The sequence below is a fragment of the Giraffa tippelskirchi genome, chromosome 8 (genome assembly GCF_054371585.1).
Source record: "Giraffa tippelskirchi isolate mGirTip1 chromosome 8, T2T-mGirTip1v1.2.pri, whole genome shotgun sequence".
In the NCBI taxonomy this organism is placed as follows: domain Eukaryota; kingdom Metazoa; phylum Chordata; class Mammalia; order Artiodactyla; family Giraffidae; genus Giraffa; species Giraffa tippelskirchi.
The window spans coordinates 109,321,281-109,333,641 of NC_137282.1; positions in this window are offsets into that span (position 1 = coordinate 109,321,281).

Genomic DNA, 12,361 nt, shown 5'->3' on the forward strand with positions numbered 1-12,361 from the left:
ATGTCATACAGCAGACCTGACTTGCTCTTTTTGGATGTTTCCTAATCTCACTCTCCATAAAGGACTGAAAAACGAATACTGTGAAATTAGCACTTGTGCTTAGTGACACTGTAATTAGATAACTTTCTCCCATGAAAATCCAACTCCTGTATCACTAACTAGATGTGATGGGCTCTTCAATGTGCATCTGGCTATAAAAGCAGACAACAGATACAGTACGTTTCTAATTAAGTAAATGACAGGACAGGAAGGAGCGTGGTACACAATGATCAGACTGTCTTTCTTCATTTTAATATCCTCAGGTGACCTTCTTTTCATAAAATCAACATGCCATTTGAGCAACATTTTTTTTTTCCCACCTTATCCAGCTTGTACTTAATCTAAGTAACCTCCAGTCTAAACTGTGTCATGGACTACTCGACCTACCAGATGCTCAGCAAAAGCCTCAGGTCATTCAGTTATCCAAATATAGAGAACAGCACTTCCCAAACTTGAGTGCATTTACAAAATACCCAGAGATCTGAGTAAAATACAGATTTTGACTCAGGAGGTCCAGATGTGGCCTGAGCATCTGCATTTCTAACAAGCTCCCAAGTGATGCTGATGTTACTGGTCTGAGATTCTAACATTGGGCATAGATCACCTTAATAACATTCTGTAAAATTTCCAGCAGAAAATAAAAACACAATTACATAATTTCATGTGATTTGTTTCCCGGAAGAGAAGAATGATTACGTTTAAAGAGAAGTCAATTTTAGATGTGAATTTCAAAATACAATTGTAGTCTTTCTAAATGTTATCTCCATGGATAGACATCTTTTTTGAGCTCAAAGAGGTCCTTTAAGGTCGATGAGTATTGACTTCAGGAAGTGATCCAAAACAGAACACAAAGAGATTCATTTAAAGCAAAGCTTAAATCTAATACTTTCCCCCAGCTGTACTATTGATGATGGCTCGACTTTTTCTTTGCAGTTAATGTACATAAACAAATCGAAAAACACTCCCCTTAAGTTCAAAACCCTCTTCCTGAGAATAGGATTCAAGTTCATATGCTCCTCTGCTGTGCAAAGTTTATTTAAATATGACATACTTAAATAAAGATTTCTGTTATTCAAATTAATTCTCTTTGAAATTGATTAGCCTAATACAGATTCAACTGTGGAGATAAATGTCAAAGGTCAGAATATTCTAGTTCACCGTTAATGATATTAGGGCCCTGTATTTACTAACTACTTTATTCTGGGGAGCTGGTAACACTCCTATTCATCTTCCCACTTCTGAGTTTGATAAGGAAATGGGTATAGATCTGTATTTGCAATACTAATAGTAAAAACTATTTAATTTTTCTATACTTTGAATAAGTAGATACTAAGTATAATATACTTGAAATGTATGCGACTCTTACTGAATATAACTTCACTTTGTAAAAGCACGGTTAATGGATTCACAGATACTAGCATAATTTCCTGTGCACAAAAGAAACATTGTAATAAAACAATATGTTCATTTCACAAATATTTATTTAGCTCTATCATAATAACACTAACACAATATATTATTATATTGCATATAATAAAATAACTGATACTAATGACAGTAATAATAACTAATGCTTATAACAAACCAGGGACAAATCTAAGCATTTTACAAAAAGTCATTATTCGTTACAATTTTATGCTGTAAATACAATTATTGGCCCCATGTAGCAGATAAATAAAGTGAAATACTGACAGGCTAAATAATTTACCTTAGGTTATAGAGCTTCTATGTGACTGCTATGGTCTGAACATCTGAATCCCCATCACCCTGTAAAGTCTCATGTTGAAATCCAACCCCCAAAGATGGTGGTATGGTGGGGCCTTTAGGAGGTGCTTGGGTCATATGGGTGGATCTCATGAATGGGATTATGGCCCCAGAGAAGAGACCCCAGAGACCTCCCTATCACTTTCTACCATATGGTGACACATGAGAAGGCTCCAGCAATGGACCAGGCAGTGGGCTCTCACTAGAACTCAACCAGGCTGGCACCTGATCTTGGGCTTCCCAGCCTCCAGAACTGTGAGAAATAAATTTCTGTGTATATGAGCCACCCAGTGTGTGGTATTTTGTTACAGCAGCCCAAACAGCCTAGCTTCTGTATTCAAGCTCTGTCATATGCCAGACACCACTCCGGGAAATGAAGATCATGACAAAAGGTGCTTATGGGGATAGGAAAGTGTGTTGCATTTACAGCTCCATCTCACTTCTAACCATCAGTAGTCATTATAGCCCTTCTTTCCAACTGAGCTCAGACTTAGGCTCAGACACATGCACCTTTGGCTCAGAACGCTTCATACCCAGTGTTCCAGGTAGTTATATGATCACTCAGTTGGAGCTGACACATGAATCCAAATGTATTTGCCATTCCTGACTGAGTGCATAAAGCACATCATTTCTGTTCAGTTCAGTTCAGTCGCTCAGTCGTGTCCCACTCTTTGTGACCCCATGAATCGCAGCGCGCCAGGCCTCCCTGTCCATCACCAACTTCCGGAGTCCACACAAACCCATGTCCATCGAGTCAGTGATGCCATCCAGCCATCTCATCCTCTATCGTCGCCTTCTCCTCCTGCCCTCAATCCTTGCCAGCATCAGGGTCTTTTCCAACGAGTCAATGCTTCGCGTGAGGTGGCCAAAGTATTGCAGTTTCAGCTTCAGCATCAGTCCTTCCAGTGAACACCCAGGGCTGATCTCCTTTAGGGTGGACTGGTTGGATCTCCTTGCAGTCCAAGGGACTCTCAAGAGTCTTCTCCAACACCACCATTCAAAAGCATCAATTCTTCAGTGCTCAGCTTTCTTCACCGTCCAACTCTCACATCCATACATGACTACTGGAAAAACCATAGCCTTGACTAGACGGACCTTTGTTGGCAAAGTAATGTCTCTGCTTTTTAATATGCTGTCTAGGTTGGTCGTAACTTTCCTTCCAAGGAGTAAGTGTCTTTTGATTTCATGGCTGCAATCACCATCTGCAGTGATTTTGGAGCCTGAAAAAAAAAAGTCTGACACTGTTTGCACTGTTTCCCCATCTATTTGCCATGAAGTGATGGGATCAGATGCCATGATCTTAGTTTTCTGAATGTTGAGCTTTAAGCCAACTTTTTGACTCTCCTCTCTCACTTTCATCAAGAGGCTTTTTAGTTCTTCTTCACTTTCTGCCATTAGGGTCGTGTCATCTGCATATCTGAGGTTATTGTTATTTCTCCCGGCAATCTTGATTCCAGCTTGTGCTTCTTCCAGCCCAGCGTTTCTCATGATGTACTCTGCATATAAGTTAAATAAGCAGGGTGACAATATACAGCCTTGACGTACTCCTTTTCCTATTTGGAACCAGTCTGTTGTCCCATGTCCAGTTCTGTTGCTTCCTGACCTGCATACAGGTTTCTCAAGAGGCATGTCAGGTGGTCTAGTATTCCCATCTCTTTCAGAATTTTCCACAGTTTATTGTGATCCACACAGTGAAAGGCTTTGGCATGGTCAATAAAGTAGAAATAGATATTTTTCTGGAACTCTCTTGCTTTTTTGATGATCCATCGGATGTTGGCAATTTGATCTTTGGTTCCTCTGCCTTTTCTAAAACCAGCTTGAACATCTGGAAGTTCACGGTTCACGTATTGCTGAAGCCTGGCTTGGAGAATTTTGAGCATTACTTTACTAGCACATCATTTACTAGTCTTTAAATACTTTAACAAGTTTGTATAAGTTGCAAATACTTATGTGAAAAAGAGTATATTTCTTATTAATATTGATCTCAACCTGTTTCCATCATCAATTCAGAGGACATGAGTTTGAGCAAACTCTGGGAGATAGAGAAGGACAGGGAAGCCTGGTGTGCTGTGGTCCATGGGTCACAAAGAGTTGGACATGACTGAGTGACTGAACAACAGCAACAACCTGTTTAATAAACTTTGATTCAATCATGGATCCCACGCTTTGGTTCCTGCCTTCAAGGCATTTCCACATTGGAACCCTTTACACATTCTCTATATAGGCTTTAATATTTCTTTAGCCTAAGAATTTAGAAAGGATCCATAATATCCCTGAAATAATACATTATTTTATATTATGTAACTAGTTACTTTAATAACTATAGGAAAAATTAAAGTTAAGATTCCTATTTCCCACAACCAAGGTGCATTCAGATTTTAATTTTTTATTATTAAAAAATTATACTGGGGACTTCCCTGATGGTCCAGTGGCTAAGACTCCATGCTCCCAATGCAGGGCCCTGATCAATCCCTGGTCAGGGAACTAGATCCCACATGCTGCAACTAAGAGTTCACATACCACAACTAACACCCAGCACAGCCAAATAAATAAAAATAAAATATTTTTAAAATATATACTGGGAAAAATGTTAAATTACAGCTTTACGATTGTGGAGAGAGGAAAACTTTCTCAAGCATAACAGAAGTCCATACACCGTAAAGAAAGATTGCATAAAATTGCATAAAATTTCATTGCATAAAATTGCAAAGTCTCTATACTGCAATGATAATATAAGCAAAGTTAAAAGATAATGATATCATTTCTGGATTGCTGAGGTAACAGTGGCCAACTAAATCTGAATCTCTATACACATCCTCCGAAAAACTATACAGATCAATAAGAAGAAAAAATGCACATACATAAATCCGACAACTCATCATAATTAAAAAACAACACTACTACCAACTTTAAATTATCTGTAATTAGGGAAAAGATGTTACAGCAGCACTAGAACTCCCATCATAAGACTTTGCAGAGTTCTAAGGGAGGGCTTCTGGCTTCCCAGATGACTCGGTGGTAAAGAATCCACCTGCCAAGCAGGAGACTTGGGTTCAATCCCTGAGTAGAAAAGATTCCCTGGAGAAGGAAGTGGCAACCCACTCCAGTATTCTGCCTGGGCAGTCCCATGGATAGAGGAGACTGGCAGGCTATAGTCTATGGAGTTGCAAAGAGTCAGATACAACTGAGCAACTAAACAACATTAACAACAACAAACAAGGGAGAGTTTCCAGAAAATCTGCATAGAAGAGAAAAGGGAATTAAGCTAAAATAGCTCCCAGAAAGAGAAAGGCCATCTTGTGTCAAAATATTTAAAACATTCTAGTCATAAGAGTACTGAATACAGGGACGACACAGAAAAGTGATGAGATTCAGTGAAGAAGTTCTGGAAGGATTGGAGAAGAAAAGGATAAAAAAAATCAGAAGCAACCTTTGGGTACTACGTAAGGAAGACAAAAGGAAACATGGAAGAAAGATTCACGGTCCTGCAAGACAAGAGAAAACCAAAAACCCAAAGGACACACAAATATTACTTGGGCCAAATTATACTGGGCCCAGTTATACCTATTCTGTACACTGTAGAATGTTTGACAATATCCTTGGCCTCTACCTAGCAGATGTTGTTAGCACACCACCCCCTAGTTATGACAACCAAAAATGTCTCCAGACATTGCAAAATGTTCCCTAGGATATGAAATCACATCCAGGTGAGAACCACTGACCTAGGGCAAAGATTTGTTGAATTGCTGATTGGTTTGTTTGTTACTCATCTTTAAATGTTTGCCTTTTTTTGTAGTAAATCATTAAGAGGAAAAATAAAATTAAGGGAGGAAAAGAAACTCTACTCACTCACTCATTTATTCATTCATCAAATTTCTATTGAATGCCTACTAAGAAATAGGCATTGTATAAAAGATTCATAGGTAAATCAACAAATGAATGGATAAAGAAGCTGTGGTACATATATATAATGGAACATTACTCAGCCATAAAAAGGAATGCATTTGAATCAGTGATAATGAGGTGGATGAACCTAGAGTCGATTATACAGAGTAAAGTAAGTCAGAAGGAGGAAAACAAATATCATATATTAACATGTATATATGGAATTTAGAAAGATGGTACTGATGAACCTCTTTGCAGGGCAGCAGTGGAGATACAGACATAGAGAACAGACTTATGGACACAGAGGTGGGCAAGAAGGAGATGGTGGGATACATGGAGAGAGCAGCATGGCAACATATACAGTACCATGTGTAAAATAGATACCAGTGGGAATTTGCTCTATAACCCAGGGAACTCAAACCAGAGCTCTGTGACAACCTAGAGGAGTGGGATATGGTGGGACATGGGAGGGAGGCTCAAGAGGGAGGGGACCTATGTATACCTATGGCCAATTCCTGTTGATGTATGACAGAAACCAACACAACATTGTAAAGCAATTCTCCTTCAATTAAAATTATATAATTTTTTTAAAAAGATCAATATGTAAAACAAAGTCACAACCCAAATTTTAAGCTTTCCATGTCACTGATTTAATTTAATAGTATCATGGTTTGATTTAACTTCTATCTGTCCAAGAAACTGATGCCATGATTATTTCTAACCTTTCTTAACACACAAGCAAAACATTACGTATTATTTTACTACAAATGTTTACAAAACTCACTGTGGATAACTATTAATATAGTTATCCACTATATTTATTTGGCATTGGCATTGAAATTTTCTTTATCTATGGATTTATCAGTTAGCTCTTGCTTCAATAACATATGTAATAAAAAATATAAAACCTCAGTGGCATAGAGCAATAGGCATTTACTTAACTTGCATGTCTGCGATCAGCTGATCCAGCCTGGGTTCAGCTTCTATGGCTCTACTCCGTGTCCCTCATCCTCGTCCTTCTATCCCCAGACTAGACACGCTCCTCTCATGGCCATGGCAGAGGCACAAAGAAGTGGAATCACGGAAGACCTACGCTCAGAACTGGCACACGATCGCCTCTGCTCCATTCTCCTCAAAAATGATATCATAGGCCTGATAAAATATACCTCATCTATGGAACTGAGTAAAACTACAATTTCATGCAACAGAGAACAAGAACACAGGGAGGGTTGAAGAATTATGGCCAGTGCTGCAAGTTAACACGGTGGATAAAAAAAAACTTAGTCTTGTTTTATTATCTCAAACTTAAGATTTCTGAACACAGATTAAGTTAAATTAATGATGACTACAAAAGCAGAATAATAGAAGACTAAATAAACCATCAGCCTCACAGGGGTTATTATTTAGTATAATTTTATTATAACAGCTAGCAATACCAAATTCATCTACATTAAAGCAATTCATTTCTGAAGACCAACAGTTCAGTGATAAAGGCCAATAAATGACTTTATAGTATCATATATGTTACACCGTTTGTAGCTATTTTTAGTAAGAAACTTTTCTGATGTCTTTATTTATATTCTATATCTTGTCTCAAAAGAAATTTTCCTGAAACATAACACTTCTTGAAATCAAATACTGATCCAATAGATTTAAATTTCTACATTCTGTATACTACGTGGGAGAAAATATTTGGATTATGCTTTCTCATTCGTGACTATTTAAATATTCCGTTTCTCAGGTTACATTTTAGTGTGTTTTTATGTTTTATTCAGGACACAATGTTCCAGCAAATATCACACACTCAAATCAATGGCTTATATTGGCATTAAATATGCCATTAACATGCTTGTTCTCGGAAAAGTCCAATGAAAAGCCGTCAACAAACCTGCAAAGAGAGCCTTGTTGCATTCAAAATAAATTATTAAAAGAGGCACCAGAAATAACTTAAAACCTTTAGAATGATGAAGAGAAGAAAAAGTAATTTGAAAATATCTAACTCTCCACTTGGCAAACGAAATTTATGCCAATCTTTCTATGCATAGAGCTGACAACAAAACCAAGTTCATGCCATTTTCCACAGCATTCATGAGGCTGTTCCTTTCATCTCTGTGACTTAGATGCTGATAACGTAATGTTACTAACACCTTAGAGCCCTGGTCTTTAATCTCCCATCACCATGGGCAACAGTGAGATCTCAAAGAGCAGCACTTTAAAAAAAGAAAAGAAGAGAAAACAGCATTGAAAGGTCAGAAATCCAAATACAGGACAAAAAAAGAAGATAGCATATTTCAGGTAATAGAATTATTTAACAGTTTTTCATTCATTAATTTACTAAACAGAGAATGCTTATCGGCCAAGCCTTTGAAAAGCAATAGGTGTCTTACCAGCTGGGACTGATCTTAAAAACGAAGGAGAGCAGGCTGGGCATAGCCCGAGGAAGCAGAGTGAGAACTTCTTAGCACCGGGAAGTAAAGAAGGAGAACAACTGCTATATGGCATGTGAGCTTTACTCTGTATACACTTGGTAACACATTTGAGGCCAATAGTGCAAGAAATAAAGTTTCAGGTTAGAGGAGGACATGCTGTTGGCGGAAGGTCATGAAGCTAACAGCAGAGAGACGGGCCAGAAGAACTTGAAGAGCAGATCAAATCCAAGGTAAAGACTGCATCACTTATAGTTGTCTGAGTTCACTTTTGAGGTTGTCTAGCAATAATTCATATTAATTAATAATGATGGCCCTAGAGCCCCTCAGAAAGTATTAACCATGTTCATTTGGCTCTTTTGAGAAATGCAAAAAAAAAAAAAAGAGGAAATTCTTTTTTGAAAGATTTTTATGAAAAAATTGTTATGCATGTTTAACAACTTTGTGCTCAGATGCTAGTTGTGTCCGACTCTTTGTGGCCCTATGGACTGCAGCCTGCCAGGCTCCTCTGTCCGTGGGATTCTCCAGGCAAGAATCTGGAGTGGGTAGCCATTTCCTTCTCCAGGATTTTCCCTACCCAGGGATCTAATCCGCCCCTCTTACGTCTCCTGCATTGGCAGACAGTTTCTTTACCATTGTGCCACCTGGGAAGCCCCACCACTATAAATTAGCTTGCATTTCTACAGTTTTATAGAGACGGATCACACATTATGTGCTCTATTTTGTTTAGCTTCTTTTACTCAGCATAATTATTTTGAAGTTTATGTATACCATTGTGTGTATCAATAGTTCATTCTTTCAAAGTTGCTGAATAGAATTTCATTACATGAATATATCACAACTTTATTGTCCACTCACCTGCTGATGGATATTTGAGTTATATCCAGTTTGGGGCTACAAAAAATAAAGGTCTTAAGACCATTCATGTATAAGTCTTTGTATGGACATATGCTTTCACTTCTTTTGGATTAATACCTAGTATTGAAATGATCATACAGTAGGTATAAGTTTAACATTTTGAGAAAATGTCAAGCTATTTTCCAAAGTGGTTGTACCGTTTTACGGTTCAGCTAGCAGTGTATGAGAGTTACAGTTGCACCACATCTATACTCTCATATAGTAAGGTCAGTCATTTTCAATTAAGGATGTGAAAGTATCTCACTGTACTTTTAATTTGGATTTTCCTAATTGTGGTGTTGGAGAAGACTCTTGAGAGTCCCTTGGACTGCAACTAGATCCAACCAGTAGATCCTAAAGGAAATCAGTCCTGAATATCGAGGGACTGATGCTGAAGCTGAAACTCCAATACTTTGGCCACCTGATGTGAAGAAACGACTCATTGGAAAAGACCCTGATGCTAGGAAAGATTTAAGGGAGGAGGAGAAGGGGTGAGAGGGGATGAGATGGTTGGATGGCATCACCAACTCAATGGACATGAGTCCGAGCAAACTCTGGGAGACAGTGAAAGACAGGGAAGCCTGGCAAGCTGCAGTCCATGGGGTTGCAAAGAGTCAGCCGTGACTGACTGACTAAACAACAATAACTAATGATGATGGTGCGTTTATTTGCCATCCACATTTTGTAGCAAAGCATTTGTGCAGCTCTTTTGCCTGTATTTAATTGGTTTTTTTGTTTTATTATTACATTTTTCTTATTTTTAAATTTGGAGAGTTCACTAGTATTTTCTTCTGTAATATCTAATCTGCCAACAATACAGTCGAGTATGTTTTTCACCCCTCAGAATTTCAGTTTGGGTCTTTTATTTCTTTTATTTTTGATGTCTTTACTTAACATGTTCAATCTTTCCTTCAGTTTCTTGAATATATAGCATATTGTTATTGCTGTTTTAATGTTCTTGTCTGTTAATACTATCATTTGTGTCATTTTTTTGTCAGCTTCTATTAATAAACTTTTAACTCTTATTATGAGATCTTATTCTTATTGTTTATATTTCCCTGTTTATTTGCTGGTAACTTTCTAGTGGATGCCAGATATTTATTATTGTTGAGCTTTGCTCTGGGACGTGGTCAAGTTACTTGCAAACATCAGGTCTTCCTTTTAAACTTTGTTAGGCAGGACAGAAAAACATTTAGAAAAAAAAAAATTTTAGTCTTCTGCTAAGAGAACGTACTTCCAAGAACTTCACCTGACACCCCACGAATATGAAATTTTCCATCTCTGCTGGCAGGAACAGGCACTACACCCTGTGCTGTGTAAGCCAGAGGCATCGCTCCCTCTGAGAGTTTTGAGTGGTTTTTCCCTCCAACACATTTGAGTTGTACACATGCGTGAGCTGATCAGCACTCAGTTGAATAGTCAAAGGGATTCCATGCAGGCCTCTGGAATTCTTTCTGTGTGTGTCTCACTTTTCTACTCTGTTTTGTGAACTCTTGATTATTTGACCTACCTGAACTTCTAGCTTCAGCCTCTTAAACTTGGGGAGAATGCTGGATGTCTGTCCTAAGTTCCTCTCACTATACCACAGCCTATAGAAACTGCCTCAAAACAGTAAATCTCGGCAACTGTAAGATGCACATGCTTTGTTTTTCACTATTTTTTTTTATCTTGTATTGAATATGTCGAGAACCATTGTTTCATATATTTTCACCTGCTTTTAACTTATTTCAGGCAAGAGGGTAAATCTAAACATTACTCCACTATGTGCAGAAGTGAAGCTCCAAAATAATTGTTAAGTGTTTTAATATCAGCCAAATATGGATTTTTTTTAGTATAAGGATATATAAAAATAAATTTACATTACACTAAAATCTACCTTTTCCTTTTGATGGCAGATAAATCAGGTTTTACTATAAGCAGTCATTCATCATGAGGCTGCCCAGCTGAAAACATCATAATGAACTCTAAACTAAGAGTTTTATAGATCTGGATGCACATTTTCAAGGAGCAACAAGAAGAGATCAATAAACAGTTAACAAATTTGAGGAGTCAACATTTTAGATGTTACCAGACTGCTGAATTTTGAATGTCTTCACTAGAGTAATGCCTAACAAAGACTAAAGAAGCCTCTGCATGTAGGCACACATCCCTTTGGAGATCCTTTCTCAGTTTAATTCACCCATTCAGCAAATATTTATTAAGCTCCTATCTGCCAGTGACCATTCAAAACTTATAGAGATACAGCAGGGAATGAAGCAAAGGCCTCAACCTTCATGGAACTGAATGGGTAAAACAGAAAATAAGCCAACATAAAATAATTCTGTCGAGAAAAACTGAATCAGAATAAGGGGGTAGAGACCTTCAAGGAGTAATATTTTTAGATGAAGCTGTCTGGGAAGACCTCTCTGAGGAGATTACATTGGATCTGAATGAAGTGATGGAAGAAACCATGCAAAACTCTAGAGAAGAAACTCCTAAGAAAAAGGAACGAGTGCAAATACTCTGAGGCATAAATGAGTAAAACTGACTTAAGGAGTCTGGTAGGAACCTAGCCTAAAGTTAGCAAAAACTAGAAACCACTTATTTTTGTTTACCTACATTCATTCATTCATTTATTCATATAATAAACTACACATCAAGCAAATCACTGTATGTGTGAATGCCAAGAACAAGTTGCCTAAAATATATCACAAGCATAATTTAATGGAAAAGGATCCAATACGTAAATAACAAGCAATGGTCATAATAATGAGGGTAATGGGTCTTCAAGTTTAAGGGTCCAAAGGCATGCTAATTCTAAAAGACCTGATCCACTTGGCCGTATGTCACTGGCCCACTGGCCTTTATTTGCATAAAAGTCAAAGGAGTGTGCTGCTAAGAGATGGGAGATTGGAGGGACAACTTGATTTGTGTAAAGATGTGAAGTAGCTGTTGAAAAAGAAGAGGAATTCAGAGCAGAGCTCAGGGCAAACTAGTTAAGGCCCTTTGGCTCTGCCTCTCTGGGTTCATGCCCAAGGTCTTTAGAAGAGAAATAAAGAGCTTCACAGTTGAAATCTCTATAAGAAACCAGAGCATCAGGCAATGCTGCTTGGGACATAGTTTCACACTGGGCCCTCCTACACTGGATGACTGCTGGAGCACACTGGAACAAGGCACAGTAACAAGGTCAAGGATAAAGTAGTCAGAGCCACCGTGGACAGAAACCCCATACCCAAGTAGCCCCATGGGGCCACTACCTGACAGAAGAAGAAATGCTGCTGGAGTCAGTAAGACTGTGCTTACTGAGCACAAGAGGACATCCCTGGGGACTTCTTAAGTTAGCCCCTGAATTTTTCCTGCTGGAAATATGT